The sequence below is a fragment of the Sus scrofa genome, chromosome 11, assembly GCF_054392235.1.
Source record: "Sus scrofa isolate SSC_HxYL_T2T_F1_AM1 chromosome 11, Sscrofa_HxYL_maternal_Yorkshire_Landrace_v2.0, whole genome shotgun sequence".
NCBI lineage: Eukaryota > Metazoa > Chordata > Mammalia > Artiodactyla > Suidae > Sus > Sus scrofa.
The window spans coordinates 24,382,258-24,402,694 of record NC_139393.1 but is presented as its reverse complement, the minus strand read 5'-3'; the positions used below and the strand labels follow the sequence as shown (position 1 = coordinate 24,402,694).

General features: G+C 41.0%; 1 long non-coding RNA gene and 1 pseudogene across 1 annotated transcript in view; one reads left to right on the top strand and one right to left on the bottom strand.

Annotated features, from left to right (window-relative positions):
- Nucleotides 1-5,976: 5,976 nt before the first annotated feature.
- Nucleotides 5,977-6,569, bottom strand: LOC110255775 (spliceosome-associated protein CWC15 homolog pseudogene; annotated as a pseudogene).
- Nucleotides 6,570-16,354: 9,785 nt separating this feature from the next.
- Nucleotides 16,355-20,437, top strand: part of LOC146398591 (uncharacterized) — a 35,819-nt gene continuing 31,736 nt past the window's right edge. The window contains exon 1 of the long non-coding RNA XR_014819552.1: nt 16,355-16,516. This is a non-coding gene — a long non-coding RNA (uncharacterized LOC146398591). The remainder of the gene's footprint in view (nt 16,517-20,437) is intronic.

Genomic DNA, 20,437 nt, shown 5'->3' with positions numbered 1-20,437 from the left:
GTAAGGAGAGATGTGACATGTGCTTAAAAAATAGGAGAACTGGACAGAAAAGAGTAAGTGGAAAATAAAAATAACAACAAGACTAAAATACTGGCGTTTGTAGCAACATGGATGGACCTAGAAATGAGAATGCTAAGAGAAGTCAGTTGTCAATGAGGCGCCAACATCAAATGCTGTCACTTACATGTGGAATCTTAAAAAAGGACACAATGAACTTCTTTGCAGAACAGATTCTGCACAGACTCTGAAAAACTTAGGGTTCCCTAATGAGACAGGTTGGGGAATGGGGAGATGCACTGAGAGTTTGGGATGGAAATGCTGTAACATTTGGTTGTGATGATGGTTGTACACCTGTAAATGTAATAAAATCCATTAAGTAATAAAAAAAAGAATAAAAAGAAAATAGTAAGTGGAAGGCAAGTTGAGGTCGAGCGTTAGCAGAGATCAGAGGGAGAGATGTGATTGGTGTTTGCAATGAGATGCATCTTATAAATCAGTACTCATGGGAGTTCCCTGGTGGTCTAGTGGTTAGGATTTGGCCCTTTCACTGTTGCAGCTTGGATTCAATCCTTGGTCTGAGAACTGAGATTCCCCATCAAACTGCTGCACAAGGCCAAAAAAAATTTTTTTTTGATAAAAAACAAAAGAAAAGGGGAAAAAATGAAATCAATCCCAGATCATGTTTGTAGAGCTTTACAGTTTAAAAAGCCTCTCCTAAATAATTTTGGGTCCATATTAATCCTTGCAATCACCCTATGAAGGTACTTTGCTCTCAGATTTATTCCTGGCTTGTCCTTTGCTCTATTCTGTATCTCCAGGGTCCTGACCTGCAGGCCATGCTCCCTCTCCTATCTGCTGGCTTCCATTGGGGTTTGGCTAATGGGAAGCACTGGTGGGAGGTGGATGCTTCTCCACGAAGCTTGGAGTGGCTATTGCTTTTCTGGGCCTCCACCTTCCACCAGATAAGCCTCTGTGCCTGGACTCGAGAATTCTGCCTGCTTCCCCTTTCCTCTTCCTGTAAATCTCTGTTTTTACCTTTCCATCCCTTTCAGAGCCTCCCTCTCCTAAACAATCCTCGCATTCAGTTCTCTCGTAAATATTTGACAGAGATTATGTTTTCCTAATTAGATCCTCATTCGAAGGAAGGCATCGTTCTTAACATTCAGAGATAAGGAGCCAGACGAATCAAAGGACTTGCTCAAGGTCAACCAGGTACACGAGGCAGAGCCTCCCATCTGTCTCCTGACTCCAAATACAGGTCTTTATTCTCTGCCCAGTGTTGTTCCCATTGAGATAGTAGCAATGAAAAAATTATATAAAGATTTTTCCAAGATCATATGAAAGGTATATCAGATTTTTTTCTCTTCTTCTGGGTGTTTAAATTTGAAAGAATGTTAAGGTTTGGGGATATGGCTTTTGTTTTGATTTGTTCTTGGAACAAGTGAATATATAAACTAGATTGGAGGAATGCCACGCAAGGGCGTATGGGTATTCGCCTGACATTTGACAAAGTCGCTCATGAGAGCCTCGTGGAATAATGCCTTTTGGTGGTGCAGTCACATGGATTAGCCGATGACTGAAGCCGGATGAAAAACAATCCTCATGCTTTAGGCCGTCATATCTCAGCATCTTGCTCTGATCGTCTTGATTATCGCACCTCGGAAGAAGAAGAAGAGTAAAAATATTGAAAATGCTTTGGATTTAGAAACATTTTGATAAGTATACGAATCAGAGATATATTTTGTACAGGTTCCCACATCCTGGGTGCAAGAATATTTTAATTCCTCAATGTTACTAAATTAAGGACTAAACGTGACTAATCACGACATCAATTGATTCCATAATAATACGTCTCTGTTCTCTGAAAAGGCCTTATGAGGAAGGGTCCGCATCTGAAGTAAGGGGCTTGATGGAGATGGGCCTGGGAGGTGCTGGCCTGGGAGGTATGGACAGGAAGGGGGCTCTGTAAGAAGGCTCGGTTTGGAGTTCCCATCGTGGCGCAGAGGAAATGAACCCGTCTAGGAACCATGAGGTTGCGGGTTTGATCCCTGGCCTCGCTCAGTGGGTTAAGGATCCTGTGTTGCTGTGGCTGTGGTGTAGGCTGGCAGCTATAGTTCCAATTAGATCCCTAGCCTAGGAACCTCCATATTCCGTGGGTGTAGCTCTAAAGAAGCGGCCCTGAAAAAGACCAAAAAAAGGACAAAAAAAAAAAAAAAAAAAAGAAGGGGTTAGGTTTGGAAGGGAGCTGCTCATCCAGAAGGCTCATTTGGGGTGGGAGATTTTCGTTTGGATAATGCCGTGTCTTGACGCCTCTTATTTCTCCTATGGAACAAGCAATGGAAAATAAGAGTCTAGAAGCATTAAGTCATAGTTTATCATAGACCATAGACCACATCCATTTTCTTTTTTCTTTTTTCCTTTCTTTGGCCACACCCATGGCACATGAAAGTTCCCAGCCAGGGATGGAGTCTGAGCCGCAGCTGTGACCTACACCACAGCTGTGGCAACACGGAATCCTTAACCCACTGCACCCGGGTGGGGATCAAAGGGGTAACACCCCAGAGACAAACTGGATCCTTAACCCATTGTGCCACAGTGGGAACTCCCACATCTATTTCCTTGAAATCAGAGGAGGAGGAATAGGAGAAAAAGCATTTGGTGGTGCTATTCCCTTCTTGGCATGTGATACCCAATAAATAGCCTCCCCCTTCCCCAAGTACAGGGCACTGGTTGCTAAATTCCCAACATCTTTGAACAATTAGGTTTAGATGAGTTTACATATAAGTCCCAGTGATTCTCAATCATGGATTCCAGTGGACGCTTGGAAAATGGTGGGGTCATTTTTAGTAGACACAAGGGCTGGGGAGCTTTGGTGCATGTCTGGGTAGTAAGGACACTTCCACACAACAAAGACTTATACTAGAATTATCGCATCTGCCCTCAGACAGATGTGGTAGGGACTCTATTGTGATTGTCCTGCTCAGACTATAGAGTTGAGACTACACTGCTTCTGGGGCGGGGCTGGGGCTCCCCCCAGAAAAAAGGAGGACTTCCAGGTATCCTTTTTATAAAAGATGTGATTTATAAGGAAAAAAGTCTCCTAGCTCTTTGGGGCAAGACATTCAAGAGTGTTTCTGGGAGTTCCCGGCATGGCGCAGCGGAAACAGCTAGGAACCATGAGGTTGTGGGTTCGATCCCTGGCCGTGATCAGTGGGTTAAGGATCCGGCATTGCCATCAGCTGTGGTGTAGGTCACAGAAGCGCTTTGGATCTGGTGTTGTTGTGGCTGTGGTGTAGGCCAGCAGCTACAGCTCCGATTAGACTCCTAGCCTGGGAACCTCCATATGCCATGGTATAACCCTAAAAAGACAAAAGACAAAAAAAAAAAAAAAAAGTGTTTGTGCTTGGGACAGATGTGGGACCACCTGCAGGAAAGAGTCAGCCCAGGATCATGTTAAGTTTTATTGCTTGGAAGGACAACAGATCTCAGCACAGAGAAGATGGGAATTGCTGGAGTTATGGCCGAGTTTCTCTGGGCTGTGCGGAACAAGCTGGCCTGTTTCATCCCGCTCCACTGGTGAATAGCATCTTTTCCACATTGTGAGGTTGTTGGAATGAGCATGTCCCCCTTTGGAGGACGCATTTCAATGACTGCAGCAGCCTCTAATGTCTGGGGGGCGAGGGCAGTGGTGTAAGTGAAAAGAGCACCGAAGGCAGGCAGATCCTAAGGGGAAAAGCCTGCAAGGTCCACTCACCCCTTCCCACTTGGGAAGTTTCCTGCCAATGGCCAACTTTGGGAGACAGGTTATCTTGACGGCGTTAGGGGCAGATGCTCATCAACACCATTTTTTCTTCATTGGCTCTTCTTTCTCTCTTTCTTTTTAGGGCTGCACCTGCAGCACATGGAAGTTCCCAGGCTAGGGGTCGAATCAGAACTGCAGCTGCTGGACTACACCACAGCCACAGCCACACAGTATCTGAGCAGCCTCTGCCATCCACACCACAGCTCACAGCATTGCTGGATCCCTGACTCACTGAGCGAGGCCAGGGATTGAGCCTGCATTGTCATGGATGTTTCTACTGTGCCACAATGGGAACTCCTTCCTTGGCACTTTTTTTTTTTTTTTTTTTTTTGTCTTTTTAGGGCCCCACCCGAAACATATGGAGGTTCCCAGGCTACGAATGGAATCAAAGATGTAGCTGCTGGCCTACGCCACAGCTGCAGGAACGTGGGATCCAAGCCGCATCTGAGACCCACACCACAGCTCACGGCAATGCTGGATCCTTAATCCACTGAGCGAGGTCAGGGATTGAACCTGCATCCTCATGGATACTAGTTTGTTTCTGCTGAGCTACAACAGGAACTCCCTTGGTACTTCTGGAGCTATATCCCAGCAGTTAGAAGCTGGTATGTTCCATGAGATGGGGGCAGAAGTGAGACCTGCCACTTTTCGACCTGGCCCCTAAAATCTCCTGTGAGGTTCTTTGCTCACACTCTCCATTCCCTGTCCATGTGCACGGTAGAGCCATTCCATAGGAGCGGCCCAGTTCCCTGGGTGTTGCCTAGAGGCCAGTGGCCCAGGAGAGTGGTCACTCTATGCTGGACTGAGACATGAGTAAGAATTAAATTTCTGTTGCCTTGAGTCACTGAGATTTGAGTTAGTTTGTCACAACATCATAGCCTACTTTTTGTGCAGAAATGTGGAAAGAGTGCTCATCAATGAACTTTTGCCGATTGCCTGGAGAAGGGAGTACATGGTATGTGACATGTGTCTCTGCCTTCTGCCTGTTAATGATCTGGGTGACGACACTGGTAGTCTGCTGATCAAATTGGAAATGGATGGGAGACTCGAAGGGGTGTCTGTGTACCTGATGGTGACACAGCGATCTAAAAATAACTTTTAAAATTAGAAAAATGAGCCAAGATGAAGATGAATTCCTATAGGGCTAAACAGAACCCCCAACACATATGGTTATGGCCACTTGTATGTCTTTGGAGAAATGTCTCCTTGGATCTTTTGTCATTTTTATTTCATTTATTTATTTATTTACTTACCTACTTACTTACTTAGAGGTAGTTCCCTGGCTAGGGGTCGAATCACAACTACAGTTGACAGCCTGTGCCACAGCCACAGCAACTTGGGATCCAAGCCATGCCTGCAACCTACACCACAGCTCATCCTTAACCCACTGAGCAAGACCAGCCATCCACACATCCTCTTGGATCCGAGTCAGGCTCATTAAGGATGAGCTACAGTGCGTACTTCCAGCTCCTTTGTCGTTTTTCAGTTGGGCTGTTTGTCTTTTTTTTTTTTTTTTTTTTTGTCTTTTTGTCTTTTTGCCTTTTCTTGGGCCGCTCCCATGGCATATGGAGGTTCCCAGGCTAGGGGTCGAATCGCAGCTATAGCCACTGGCCTACACCAGAGCCACAGCAATGCAGGGTCCGGGCCGAGTCTGCGACGTACACCACAGCTCACGGCAACGCCGGATCGTTAACCCACTGAGCAAGGGCAGGGATCGAACCTGCAACCTCATGGTTCCCAGTCAGATTCGTTAACCACTGTGCCACCATGGGAACTCCCGCTGTTGCTGTTTGTCTTTTTATTGTTCATTCATAATGGTTCTTTTTCTAACTGGATCCTAGATTCTAATCAGATACATGATTTGCAAATATTTTATCCCATTTCATAATTTGTCTTTTTCTTTTTTTAAAGATTATTAAAAATATTTATTACAAGCAGATTCCCATTCCTATATTAAAAATACAACATATGTCTGGAAATATTCCGAGATGGAAACTGGAGGTTAAACCAATTCCCAAGACCCTATCAAATAAAGTATCAATGATGGGAATTTATTTGGAACTTAAAATTAGGGAAGCCTAGACACAATTTAAACGAGGGGAAAGAGAAAAAAAAAACCCCAAATAAAGTCAGATTGTTTATATTTTAGCCTTTAAGCACAATAAACTGTACTATTAAATATATTTCTCCATGAATATTTTGTGAAATTCAGATTGCAGCATGTCACTCACCTGTCTTTTTGTCTTTGTTCTGCCAAAAGGCATCTACACTTTTACACAGTCCTTGAAAATAGCATCATCATCCCACCTTCTTTGAACTTTGAACCCTAGGCTGGGAGGGACCAATGAAATGAAGGAGAGGGTTTCCACTCAGAATGTTTTCTGCAGGAATCCTATCTTCTTCAGCTTTTTGTTCATGTTCTTTCCTGGCCTGCTCCTCAGCTTTTTCATTGGTAACCATCATCTGTTCAAGGATCCTTTGCCTCAAAGTTGGCAGTGGGAATCTAGCCTAACTGAGGCTTCTTTGATACTGAAGAAGAGGTTGTATGTGGTCAAGTTGGACAGTCTCTTAGGTATTTTTTCTCTCTCCCAAAACTCTCCTGAAGTCACAGGGCCCAACCTCTTAAGGAGCCTCCTGAGTGGTTCCCTGAATGAGAGGGTAGGTTCCTACTTGAATTTTGCTCTGAGAGTTGGCTCAAATCACCTCCTTTTCCTCTCCCATCTATTGCAGGTACAGCAGCAGCAGTTGGCTTGGTTACTGTTATCATTTTTTACAGTTGGCCAAGATCCAATGACTGAGGTTCCCACAGATGATATTAGAACTCCGTCTCTGTAGTCTGTTAATAGTGTCTTTTGATGCATAAAAGTTTTCAATTTTGATAAAATTCAATGTATTTTTTCATTGATCACTTTTCTTTAGATGTCCAATAATCTAGGAAATTATTGCCTAATCTAAGACCATCAAGATTTAACTTATGTTTTTTTCTCTTACATTTAGATCTTTGATCTATTTGGGGTAAACTTATTTTGTGTAAAAATATGGTGTAAGGTAGGGGTCCAACTCCATTCTTTGCACATGTATATTCAGTTGTCCCAGCACCATTTCTTTTAATTTTTTTAAATTTTATTGAAGCATGGCTGATTTACAATGTTGTGTTAATTTCTGTTGTACAGCAAAGTGATATATATATTCTTTTTCATTATGGTTTATCCCAGGATGTTGAATCCAGTTCCCTGTTATGCAGGAGGGCATGGTTGTTTATTCTTCCTATGTCTAAGAGTTTGCTTTTGCTAATCCCAAACTCCCAATCCTTCCCTCTCCCACCCTCCCTCCTCGCTGGCAACCACAAGACCGTTCTCCACATATGTGAGTCTGCCTTTGTTTTGTACAGAGGTTGATTTGTGTCATATTTTAGATTCCACATATAAGTGATATCATATGCCATTTGTCTCTCTTTCTGATTTACTTTGCTTAGTATGATAATCTCTAGGTCCATCCATGTTGCTGCAAATGACATTATTTCATTCTTTTTATGGCTGAGTAATATTCCATTATATATATATACATCTTCTTTATTCATCTGTAGATGGATGTTTAGGTTGTTTCCATGTCTTGGCTATTGTAAATAATGCTGCTATGAACATAGGGGCCAGTAGCAGTTCTTAAAAACTGTTTTCTCCCCATTGAATGGTCATGGCGCCCTTATCAAAAACCAATTGAGCATTAATGTATGAATATATTTCTAGACTTTCAGTTCTATTCTATTGATTTATACATTCATCTTTATATCAGTCCTATACTGTTTTGACTTTGTAGTAAGTTGAAATTTGAAAGTGTGATTCTTCCAACTTTTTCAAGATTGTTTTGGCTATTCTGGGTTCCTTGAATTTCCATGTGAACTTTAGGATCAGCTTGTCAATTTCTGCCAAAAAAAAAAAAAGCCATCTATGATTGTGATAGAGATGGCATCAAATCTGTACCATCAATTTAGGGAGTACTGCCACCTGAACAATATTAAATCTTTCCATTTGTTGAGGAGTATCTTTCTGTTTATTTAGGTCTTTAATTTCTTTCAATGATGTTTGGTAATTTTCAGTGTATAAGCGTTATGCTTGTTTTGTTAAATTTAAATCTAAGTATTTTATTCTTTTTTGATACTTTTGTAAGTGGAATTACTTTCTTAATTTTTTTATATTATTAATTGCTAGTGTATAGAAATACAATTATTTTTTACAGTTAACTTGTATATTTATTTTGTATTCTACTACTGTGCTGAAATAGTTTATTAGCTCCAAAGTTTTGTGTGTGAATTCCTTTGAATTTTCGATATGCCATCTGAAAAAAAAACATAGTTTACTTCTTGCTTTTTAATCTAAATGATCTTTCTTTCCTTCTTTATGTGTTTCTTTTTTTCTTTTCTTCTTTTCACCTACTTGCTTTCTTTGAATGTCATTGTCCAGGCTGAATAGAAGTAGTAGTGAGATTAGGCATCCTTGTCTTATTCCTAATTTTAGGGGGCAGTCTTTCAGTCTCTCACTAGTAAGTAGTGTAGATGTTGGTGTTTCACTTCACCTCAGCTTTATTGAAGTATAATTGGTAAATAAAAATGTATGTATCTAATGTAGACAATATGTTTTGATATATATATACATTGAAAATTATTACCACAATCAAGTTAATTAACATATTCATCACCTAACAGAGTTACTTTTCTTTTTTTGTGTGTTGAGAACACCTAAGATGTATGCTCTGTGTATGTGCTTGGCTAAAGAGCCAATGGGGTGAAGCTAGCATCTGTGGGATTATGACTGAACGCCTCTAAGTCAGAATACTGCCCAGGTTGAGTGATACAGCAGCACCAGGGAAGACTTGGTTGGTCTTATATAACTTGTTTCCTCACTGTGCTACGGCACTGGGTTCCAGTGCAGAGAGCCCTTTGTCCTGGACACACTGCATGGCTGAAAAGGCGGCCACACCTCACCCATCATGCACTGCATGCTTGTGGGGAAACTGGTACTAAAGCATTTGTAGACAACCTGCTTCTGGGTCAGGGTTTCATACCTAGCAGAGCAGCTCTCTTTCTATGGTCTATCAAAAGTCAGCCCTCAACACAAGGGTTTGTGAAATAAAATAAAATACAAAATATAGTAAGGGAAAAAAAAGAAAAAAAAAAGATCCACTCTCTGAGCAAATTTTAAGTATGCAATATGGTATTATTAACTATAGCCAGAACTTATTCATCTTGCCTGAAATTTTATGTTATTGATGTTAATTTGCATTTTTTTTTTTTTTTTGTCTTTTAGGGCTGTACCCACAGCACATGGGGGTTCCGAGGCTAGGAGCCAAATCAGAACTGTAGCTACTGGCCTACGCCACAGCCACAACAACGTGGAATCCAAGCTGCATCTTTGACCTACACCACAGCTCATGGCAATGCCAGATCCTTAACCCACTGAGCAAGGCCGGGGATTGAACCCATGTCCTCATGAATGCTGGTCAGGTTTCCTAATTGCTGAGCCACAATGGGAACTCCCTAATTTACATATTTTAAATCTATTAAATTATTCTAGCTATAGTTACTTTAAAACATTTCATTTTTTGAAGTTCCCATCGTGGCTCAGTGGTTAATGAACCCCACTAGCATCCATGAGGATGCAGGCTCCATCCCTGGCCTCGCTCAGTGGGTTAAGGATCCAGCATTGCCATGAGCTGTGGTGCAGGTTGCAGACATGGCTCGGATCCTACATTGCTGTGGCTGTGGCATAGGCTGGCAGCTACAGCTCCAATTTGACCCCTAGCCTGGGAACCTCCATATGCCACCAGTGCAACCCTAAAAGGCAAAAAAAAAAAAAAAAAAAAAAAATCATCTTTTAACTTTTACACTAAATAGTGACTTTCAAGGTATATTGTTTTGAAGTTATAGAACACCAAAGGTAAAGAAAAATGAAAGAAATCAGAGGAGAAAAAAATCTTACCCATAGAGGAACAAAGATAAGAATTAACTATGACTTCTCAGAAACCATGTAAGCAAGAAGCAAGTGGAGTGAAGGAGTTAAAGTTTTGAGACAAAAAAACCCAACAACTAGGATTTTGTACCCTGGAAATTATTCATCAAAAGTGAAGAAGTGATAATGGCTTTCATAGACAATACAAATTGAGAGAATTTACTGCCAGTAGACTAGTTTAGTTTGTTCTTATTTCTATTTAGTATTGATTGTGCATTTGTATCATGACTTTTCTGAAAGAATTTTGTAAAGTCTATATTTTTGCTATGTGTGGCCACTGAAGTCTCTGCTCAGTTAGCTAATGGTGCTGGGGAAATAGGCTAGACACATAAAAAATAAAACTTGACCTCTAGTCACCCCCCCATACAAAAAATAATTCCCTATGGGTTATAAATCTACATATGATAAAGTCATCTTTGGATAAGCTCTACATGATTCTGGAGTATAAAAATATTCTTTTTTTTGCTTTTTAGGGCTGCACCCATGGCATATGGAGGTTCCCAGGCTAGGGGTCTAATGGGAGCTACAGCTGCCAGCCTATGCCACAGCTACAGCCACAGCAACGCCAGATCCAAACCACATCTGTGACCTACATCACAGGTCACAGCAACGCAGGATCCTTTACCCACTGAACAAGGCCAGGCATCAAACCCGCAATCTCATGGTTCCTAGTTGGAGTCATTTCTGCTGTGTCATGATGTGAACTCCTATAAAAATATTCTTAGAACAGTAAAGAAAGGTACTAATCTACAAAAGTTGATGTTAATTTATTTTACCACATTCAAGAATAAAAGAAAATATGATTATCTCAATAGATGCAGAAATATAATATCCTCTCATAAAACACAAACAAGAAACGCTGCTAACTAAAAATAGTAATGAGTAGTTATCATAGATAAGTATCTTTATATGTGTAAACTCTATTCTATTCCGTTGTTTTGTCTATCCTAGCTCCAGTGTCATACGCTTAATTGTTAAATCTTGATATCTTGTAAAGTAGGCATTCTAATATTTTTGCTCTTCAAGATAACACTGATTTTGGATCTCTTCTATTTCTAGATAATATTTAGAACCACCTTGTCAATTTCCATAATAAAAACAGCAAAAACCTGTTGGGATTTTGTTTTGGATGGCATTGAATTAATAAATCCATTTAGGGAAACTGACATCAGTGCTGAGTTTCTCAATGTATGTATACACATTTACTTAGATATTCTTTAATTCTCTCAGTAATGTTTTATAGTTTTCTACATAAAGGACTTGTATATCTTTTGACTTTTTTCATAGATGTTTTATGTGTTTGGACGTTATTGTAGATGAAATCTTTTTTAAAGCATGATTTTCTTTTTTTTCTGGTATAAAAAAGTGATTGATTGGTGTAATAGGGTCGTTCAGATAAACAGAACCAATAGGAGATATCTATCTATCATCTATCTATCTATCTATCTATCTATCTACCTACTTATAAAGAGATAGATTTTAGGAATTGGCTCACCCTGTTATAGAAGCCACGGTCTGTTATTTCCAAGCTGGGAAACCAGGAAAGCTGGTGGTATAATTCAGTCTGAGTCTAAAGGCCTGAGAATTGGGGTCTGATGACATAAGTCCAGGTGTGAGTTCGAAAGCCTGAGAGCCACAGATGGCCAAAAAAACACATGAAAAGATGTTCAACATCACTCATTATTAGAGAAAGGCAAATCAAAACTACTACGACATGCTACCTTATACCAGCCAGAATGGCCATCATCAAAAAGTCTACAAATAATAAATGCTGGAGAGGGTGTGGAGAAAAGGGAACTCTGTTACACTGTTGGTGGGAATGTACATTTGTGCAGCCACTATGGAAAACAGTAGGGAGATTCCTCGGAAAACTAAAAATAGAATTACCACTTGATCCAGCAATCCCACTCCTGGGCATCTATCCCGAGAAAAAATATGACTTGAAAAGATACATGTACCCCAATATTCACTGCAGCACTATATACAATAGCCAAGACAGGGAAGCAGCCTAAACGTCCATCCACAGAGGAGTGTATAAAGAAGATGTGTACATGTACACAATGGAATATTACTCAGCCATAAAAAGGAATAAAGTAATGGAATTTACAGCAACATGGATGGACCTAGAAATTATTCAGACAGTGAGACACAAATGTCATATGTGGAATCTAAAAAAGGATACAATGAACTTCTTTGCAGAAGAGAAACTGATTCACAGGCTTTGAAAAACTGATGGTTACCAAAGGAGACACATAGACTGTCGGGGGAGGAAAGGGCTAGGGGTTTGGGATGGAAATGCTGTAAAATTGGGTTATGATGATGGTTGTAAAATATAAACTATAATAACATTAATTGAATTAAATAAAATAATGTAAAAATATTTTTCATAGATAACACACACACACATGCAAAGCAAACAAAAAAAGCCCCCCAAACAAACAAAAGCCTGAGAGCCAGGAGCACTAAAGGGCAGAAGAAGGAGGTCTCAGCTCAAACAGCAGATCTGCCCCCTTTCAGGCTTTTTGTTCTATTCAGGTTCTCAAAGGAACAGATGATTCTCACCCTTATTGGTAAAGGGGATGTTTAAGGCGTCTACGGATTCAAATGCTAATTGCTTTGGGAAACATCTTCACAGACACGCCCGGAACCACGCTTTACTGCTAACTAGCATCCCTTAGCCCAGTCGACACATAAAATTAACCCATCACAATTGGTTTATTTACCAGGAAACCTGTCACCTCATAAATAGGATTTTGAATTTTCATAGCTTGTCATTTTACTTTGAACTTTCTACTTTACATATACAACCTTGTTTTCTGCAAAAAAAAAAAAAAAAAAAAGAAAAGAAAAGAAAAAAAGAAGGAATGAGGGAATGGTTGTTTTTCTTCCTCTCTAACCCTTATATATTTATTTCCTTCTCTGGCTTCATTGTGCTGGCTAGAACTTTTATTAGAACATGAATATAAATGGTGATGGCAAGCATCTCTGATCCTCTTCAAATCTTAGAGCAAAATCCTTCAACAATTTACCATTAACCGCGATGATTGCTGTAGGTTTGATAGATAGTCTTTAATGGATAAAAACTATTCCCTTCTATTCTTTGTTAACAAAGAGGTTTATTTATTTATTTTTTGAAAGGGTGTTAAATTTTTGCATTTGTTGAGATGATCATATATGGTCTATTATTCTGCTATTGTGGTAAAATACATTGTTTCTTTGGGGTTGTGGTTCTCCCCTCCAGCTCTGCCATCTATTTGCGTAATTCCTTGGGAGAAGCAATAAGAGGCCTGTAACACTTTTAGAACTGAAAAGCGCACCTTTTCTGAGAATTGCGAAGCGTTACGATGTATTCCATAGATATATTCCAAGACGTGATGATCTCCTAATTTTGAAGTTGGTGATGAAATGACAGCTTCTTACAGTAAAGCAAGAGTTCATACTGAGGCAGAATATTAACTCAGGTAGGCAGTGGAGGAGCTTGGGCTTGATGCATTCTTTGATAAGGCCTTTGATTAACATTTGTGGCTTAAGGGCTCCAGGGAGTAACATCCCCACAGGCCTTGTTTTATTCTAAGAAATGCGCATTCCCCACAGACTTTGTTTCCTATAGAAAATGCGCATCTCTAGCCCACTCCTCAACTGATAAAAGAGGAATGAGGGGAATGGTTAAAAAAAAAGGGACACTGAACTTTCAGGACATTTCCAACCCCAAAAGCCCCATTGGACAAGGACTGATATAGGCAATTGAATAGGGCCGATGGGAGAAAACCACATCTTTCTGAACCCCACTTTGGTGCCTCTCCCCACCTTTAAGAGATAAAAACCTCTATAGGACAATAAAGGGGGCTCCTCTCCCCTCTCCCAGTATCTCTGGGAGCTAGCTGCTTTTCTTCAATAAAAACTTCGCTTGCTTGCTGCCTGTGTGTTCGTGGAGTTCATTCTTCGACCGCAGTGAACAAGAACGTGGATTCCAGTACCATCTTTCTGGCATCAATACCAGAGGTTGCAAACTGGTGACCAGCAGGATGGCTGGCAGTGGGTTTTGCCCAGCCCACAGTGGTTTTAAGCCCCCCATTCCCCTAATTTGTTGCTAGAGATACAAAGACTTCACATTTACATCTGTGATTTCTGCTTTCTTTTAAAAAAAAAATCTGATAATAATGGAGCTATATGCAACAATCAACTGGTGAGTACCAACCCCCTTTGGAGAAGGAAAAGCATTTATTTATTCTGTAATTTGCCGCTGGTGTATACTGTCATACCCAATCTCTACTTCTAATTTCATTGTACATTTGGTAATCTTGGCAGACTACCTGCCCTTTCATGAAAATGTTGTTTAGTGAGTAAATAAACATAAAAACAATTAAAATGTGTACTGCTATAATGTTGGAATAAAACAGATTAAACCAAAATAGAAAAGGTAAACTAAAGGGCGGATGGGAGGCTGGCAGGAACTTGGACTTTGAGATTCCAAGGTAAGTCATTTATAGTGTACAGCTTAGAAAATGTTGTATGTATACAACAGAAGGAGTACCCTGAAGCTAACTTTAAGAAAATTTGTAAAGGAATTTGTTCGAAATGTGTCAGGCTACAAAGGTGGTTTCCTTTGTAAAGATTTCACCTTGACATGAATTCAAAATGTATACCAAAATGACCACTTCCCAGATAATCAAAACAATTTACCTACATATATTTTTCTTTTTCCACCATACCCAAGGAATATAGAAGTTTCCAGGCCCGGGACTGAATCCGAGCCACAGCTGCAGCAGTGCTGGATCCTTAAGCCAATGCACAGCCCTGGGATGGAACAGGTGCTTCCACAGAGACAAGCTGGACCGTTAATCCACTGCGCCACAGCAGGAACTCCCCAAACAATTTACATATCAATGAATATGTTCTGTAGGACATATTCTGTACTTTGAAATCAGACCCAAGCAGTGTATGACTAAGCAATAAACTGCCCTTAAGTATATCATCTATAATCAATTTGGTATGACTAAATTTATTTCAATTCCAGGCACAAAATGAAGACTTCAGTTTTTTTGGGTTTTTTTAATTGGAGGTGGTGACTAAAAAGCAGGGTGAGTATATGATCTGCAGTTTAAAACAAAACTATCTTTTTTTTTTTTTTTTTTTTGCTGCACCCATGGCATGCGGAAGTTCTTGGGCCAGGGATCTCATCCAGGCCACAGCAGGGACTCAAGCTGCTGCAGTGACAGTGATGACTCCTTAACCTGAGTCGCAAGGGAACACCATCTTTTCACTTACAAGTCACAAGCTCAAAACATTCTCCAAGTTTTGAAAACAAAAGGATACTCAGAAGCAGTATGATCACTGGTTAAGTAAAAGTAATCCAATAAATTGCAATCAAAAATCTCCTTAAAAAGGGAGTTCATTTGTAGATATTTTAGAATCCCAGGCTCTTCTCCACATTACTGAAAAATATGCAAGTAAATCTACCTTTGAGATAATACGAAATTCACATCTTAGGTTAGAATATACTAGCTCCCTTAGTACTACCGGATGTTTAATTGATGTTGGCAGCCCAGCCCATGAGGCCTCTCACAACATCCTGAACTGTCAGTCTAACTCTTGGGTTGCTCTTAGGAATTGCAGGATATTTCATGGATTTCTAGGGGTCAAATTACACAAACGGAGAGAGAGGGATCACTTCCTATATGCCTCCAACCCCTTCCTAGATTACTTCTAGAAGTTTCCAGCTTTTCTGCATTCCTCCGTTCCAAATATTTCAGAGAGCAAGAGGCAAAGAGCAGATACTGCTTGAGGTGTGAAGTCCAGCAACAGGTGGGGTGCCTCAGAATCCAGAAGTCCTTAGGGGTAGGTAACTGAAGCCTGCTCCTCTGGGATCAGCAATTGCAGGGAGCAGTACTTTCCAGTGGTTTCGAAGCCGCAAAAAGCTTGATTTGTAAATCTGCGGATTAGTCACAGTGGGCCGCTCCTCGCCAGCATACAGTTGGCCCTGCGGCTCGCCTACTGAACTGTGCGGAACGGTTGCTGAAGCCATCCCAGAGCAACAGGCTGCCAATGTGAGAGGGCCGGGAGAGCACGGATCCTCAGCACTTCCAGTGTCTGCTGGCAGCGCAGCACCCAGGTTGTGGTTGCAACACCAGACGCCGAGCATCCTGCCTTCCACGCAGTTGGTCACCGTCTCCATTGAAGACACAGGAAAGCAGGGCCTGCTCTTCTAGTGGAAGGCTGGGATCTGGGCCTGGAAGCAAAGGCACCGGCCAATACGAGAGGCTGGGCGGCCAGCACGATGGCCAGGTGTGAGCACGTTGTCCGTGCACCTGGGCACAGGGTACGCACCAGGCCGAGGTAAGGCAGCCACAGAAAAGGCCTCACCTGCTGCCCTTGGCTGGCCAGCCTGCCCATCTTCAAACAATTGACAGTCCCTCAAACCAAGGCAGCCCAGGCGGAAGCGGCCAGATCCTGCGGGAAGCTCCGCCCATCGTAGCTCAGGACTCAGCCATCTGCGCATGCTCGCCGCAGGCAGCACTAGCTGCTGGCCGAGTGCAGGGTCTCAATTAGGAGAGCTTCCGGAAAGCCGCAATACCGGAAGTAGGTGTTCTCACCCTGCTTGAGGCTTTGGTTTTGGCTTCTGCTTCTTCAGCTCCTGCTGTTCCCAAAGAGCCTCCGCCAGCTCCTGCTTTAGGGAAGTCAGCTCCATCCTCACGCTTCAGCCTGCAAGGTGAGCACCTCCTCCCTGGCAGCCAGGACTGCCTGTTTAGGAAATTGTCAATACATTGATTTTTGATTGCTTAATCACACTTTTTTTTTTCTTTCTTAAACTCGAATCGATCATGTGTGTTATCCTTTATATTGTTGGATTTGGTTTGCAAAAATTTTGCGTAAAGTTTCTGCCTATATGTAGTGTGAGAGATAGACCTCTAACTTTCCTTTATTGTAATTTCCTGGGCAAGTTTTGGTTTCAGTGTTTTGCTTCCTTCATTGAGTCAGCTGGGAAATACTCCCTCTTTTAATACTCTACAGGATTTGTCTGAGGTAATTTACTTCTTAAATATGTTGACTGAAAAACAATGCGCAGCTGAGAGTTGTGAGTTAAGTTTTATTTGGGGGCAAACTGAGGACTGTGGCCTTGGAGACAGCCTCTCAGCTCTGAAGAACTGGTTCAAAGAGCTAAGGGTCCAGGTCAGCATATATGTCATTTTGGTGAAGGGGATTGTGTGCAGATTGGCAGAAGGTTGCTGCTAGTGGTAAGGAGCAGGTGTCTCTGTTAATGACTAGTGCTTTTCTAGCTACGAGAAGATGCAAGGAATTGGGCTCACAAAATGAGTTCACCATAAAAACAATTCTTCCATATGGGATGTTTTATTTAATATTCTTGAATTAATCTTTAACTGATTCCTCATATTTGAGGTTTTATTCCTCTTGGGCTGCTATTGTTGCCAAAACTCAGCCAATGACCACTGGTGCTGTCTAGAAACGTGGAGATGGAGTTTTGGGCGAAGGAGACTACAAATTAGCTTTTATTGCTTTGCGGTGCAAAGGAGTCATAGTAGGCTAATGGCCTAAAGACTGTGCCATCCTTTGGGAGAGAATAGAATGTGGTTTTATAGTTTGGGGAGTGGAAAATAGAGCCACAGTTAAGGATCCAGGTAGATTTAAGCTTGTATTCTGCTTCATTACTGATGTTTAGTGGCCCCAGGAGTGGTTCTGATGGTCCTTGAGATTACCTACTGTGACCTACTTTCTGGAATGAAGACCACTTTGTCAAGTAGTTAATATCTTTCATTTGTTGGGGCTTTTATTTTTGCAGAAGAACTGTATTCCTTGAGGGGGAACCAGGACCCTATCCCAAGTCTCCAATGTTGTTTCTTGATGTTCCCCCTTTGTCTCTGCATTCCTTTCCTTCCCTGATTAGTAACCGTTTGAACCTGTCCTTTGGAACTTAGGGAAAGTGATGGAGGCTGAATGAGGCCTCTTTCCTAAAAACCAGAAATGGGAGACCAAGGCATTTGTGCCCAGGAGCCCCACAGGGTCCTGCTCAGTTTCACCATAACAAAAAACCATAGACTGGGTGTTTTTGACAACAAATGTTTATTTCTCATTGTTCTTGAGGCTAGAAAGTCCAAGATCAAGATGCCAGCAGATTCGGTGTCTGGTGAGAGCTCACTTCTATTTCATAAAATCTTCTCTGAAAATTATGTACCTGAAGGCTTCTTCTGCCAGTTTTGCCCAAAGCACAGAGTGCCTCAGTCCTAATCTCTGTCCTGAACTCCTTTCAGAGGGCGCTGAAGGTCAGTGGCTAGTGATATCCTTGTAGAGGGAGATGGCAAGTGACAGTTTTTATTTGGCAGATATTTGGTGGAAGTGACTGGTGAATTCTGGATCTAAGATTTTCATTGAGGGGAGACTTGTGATAGGGATTTTTTCCCTTTGTTTTGTCTTTTTAGGGCCGCACCCACCGCAAGTGGAGGTTCCCAGGCCAGGGGTCTAATCGGAGCTGTAGCCTCCAGGCTACGCCAGAGCCACAGCAACGCCAGATCCAAGCTGCATCTGTGACCTACACCACAGCTCATGGCAATGCCAGATCCTTAATCCAGTGAACGAGGCCAGGGATCGAACCGGTAACCTCATGTTCCTAGTTGGATTCATTTCCACTGCGCCATGGTGGGAACTCTGGATTTATTCCTTTAATAGATACAGCACTGTTTGAAGTTTAATTTCTTGCATTTATTATTTTCTTCTTTCTTGTTAATTTGTGGCTTTTTTAACTTCTTGAGATGGTTGCTCAGGTGAATTGATTTTCAGTCTTTATTAACTTCTTAAGTGATAAATTTCCTTCTAAAACAAGGCTTTAACTGCAACCCATGAACTTTGACATGTTTTTAGTATTCAAAATATATTCTCATTTCCATTGTAATTTCTTATTTGATCCTTGGATTATTGAAAAGCAGATTTCCTAATTCCCTTTGATCCAGTGACTCCAATTCTATGAATAGATCAGAAGGAAATTATTAGAGATGCAGAAAATAGATTTATATAAACAATATTTAGAACAACACTTAATAGAGAAAATTGGTTAATAAACTAAATATTAAATGATAAAGATAATAACTAATTTTGAAAAGCATTTACTAATACAGGAAAATAAAATACATAAGTAAAGGAGAAAACAATAGTTTTCATGTAGCATTATTCCAGCTTTTAAAAAAGGTATATTTTCAGAGGTAAAATGATAGATATAAAACAATTTTAATGTACTTAACTCTGGGTAGTAATATCAAATTTTTTTGTGCCGGATTTTCCCCAGTTTTATTGAGGTATAATTGCCATACAGCACTGAGAACGTTTAAGGTGTACAGCATAATGATTTGACCTTCATGTATTGTGAAATGATTACCGCAATGTGTTTAGTTAATATCCATCATCACACAGAGATACAAGAAAAAGAAACATGTGTTCTTTTCCTTGTGATGATAACTCTTAAGATCTACTTTTGTGTGTGTGTGTGTGTGTCTTTCTGTTTTTTTTTTTAGGGCTGCACCGCGGCATGTGGAGATTCCCAGGCTAGGGGTCTAATCGGAGCTGTAGCCACCAGGCTACACCAGAGCCACAGCAACGCCAGATCCGAGCTGCGTCTGCAACCTACCCCACAGCTCACAGCAACAGCGGATCCTTAACCCACTGAGTGAGACCAGGGATGGAACCTGCAACCTCATGGTTCCTAGTTGGATTTGTTAATCACTGCGCCACGACGGGAACTCCCGAAGATCTACTCTTAACAGCTTTAAATATACCACATAGCAGTGTTAACTCTAGGCATCATGTTGATCGTTACAACCCAAGGATTGGTTTTTTTAAAATTTTCTTCTTTATGTTTTCGTATTTTTCAAAAGATTCTTGTATTGAGTATGTACTATTTTATAATCAAGAAGAGTCATAAAAAAAGTAAGCCTGTCACTCACCTTTAATCCAGTGGATTGTGTGAACTGTTGCTTTAACTGAGTCCTTTAAAACTAAAGTATATTTGATTGACAGTATTATATTCGTTTCAGGTATACAACATAGGAATTGAGTACTTCCATAGATTATCCTCCATGTAAAATGATAAAATATTGGCTCTATTCCCTGGGCTCTATGGTAGATCCTTGTATTTTATTTTATACACAGTGGTTTCTACCTCTTAATCCCAACCCTTAGCTTGCCCGTCCCTCCCTCTCCCCACTGGTAACCACTAGTTCGTTCTCTGAATCTGTGAGTTTGTTTCTGTTTTGTTATATTCATTCATTTGTTTTATTTTTTAGATTCCCCATGTAAGTGATAGCATACAGTATTTGTCTTTCTCTCTTATTTCACTAAGCATAATACCTTCCAGGTCCATCCATGTTTTTTCAAGTGGCAAAATTTCCTTTTCTTATGACTGGTAACACAAAGTCTTTAACAAGCTAGAGCTTCTTAACATTTTATTTTTTTTTTAAATTAATATTAGTAATTTTTATGGCCACACCTGTGGCATATATAAGTTCCCAGGTTAGGGGTCAAACCGGAGCTACAGCTGCAGGCCTAAGCCACAGCCACAGCAATGCTGGATCCGAGCTTCATCTGTAACCCATGCCACAGCTTGTGGCAATGCCAGATCCTTAAC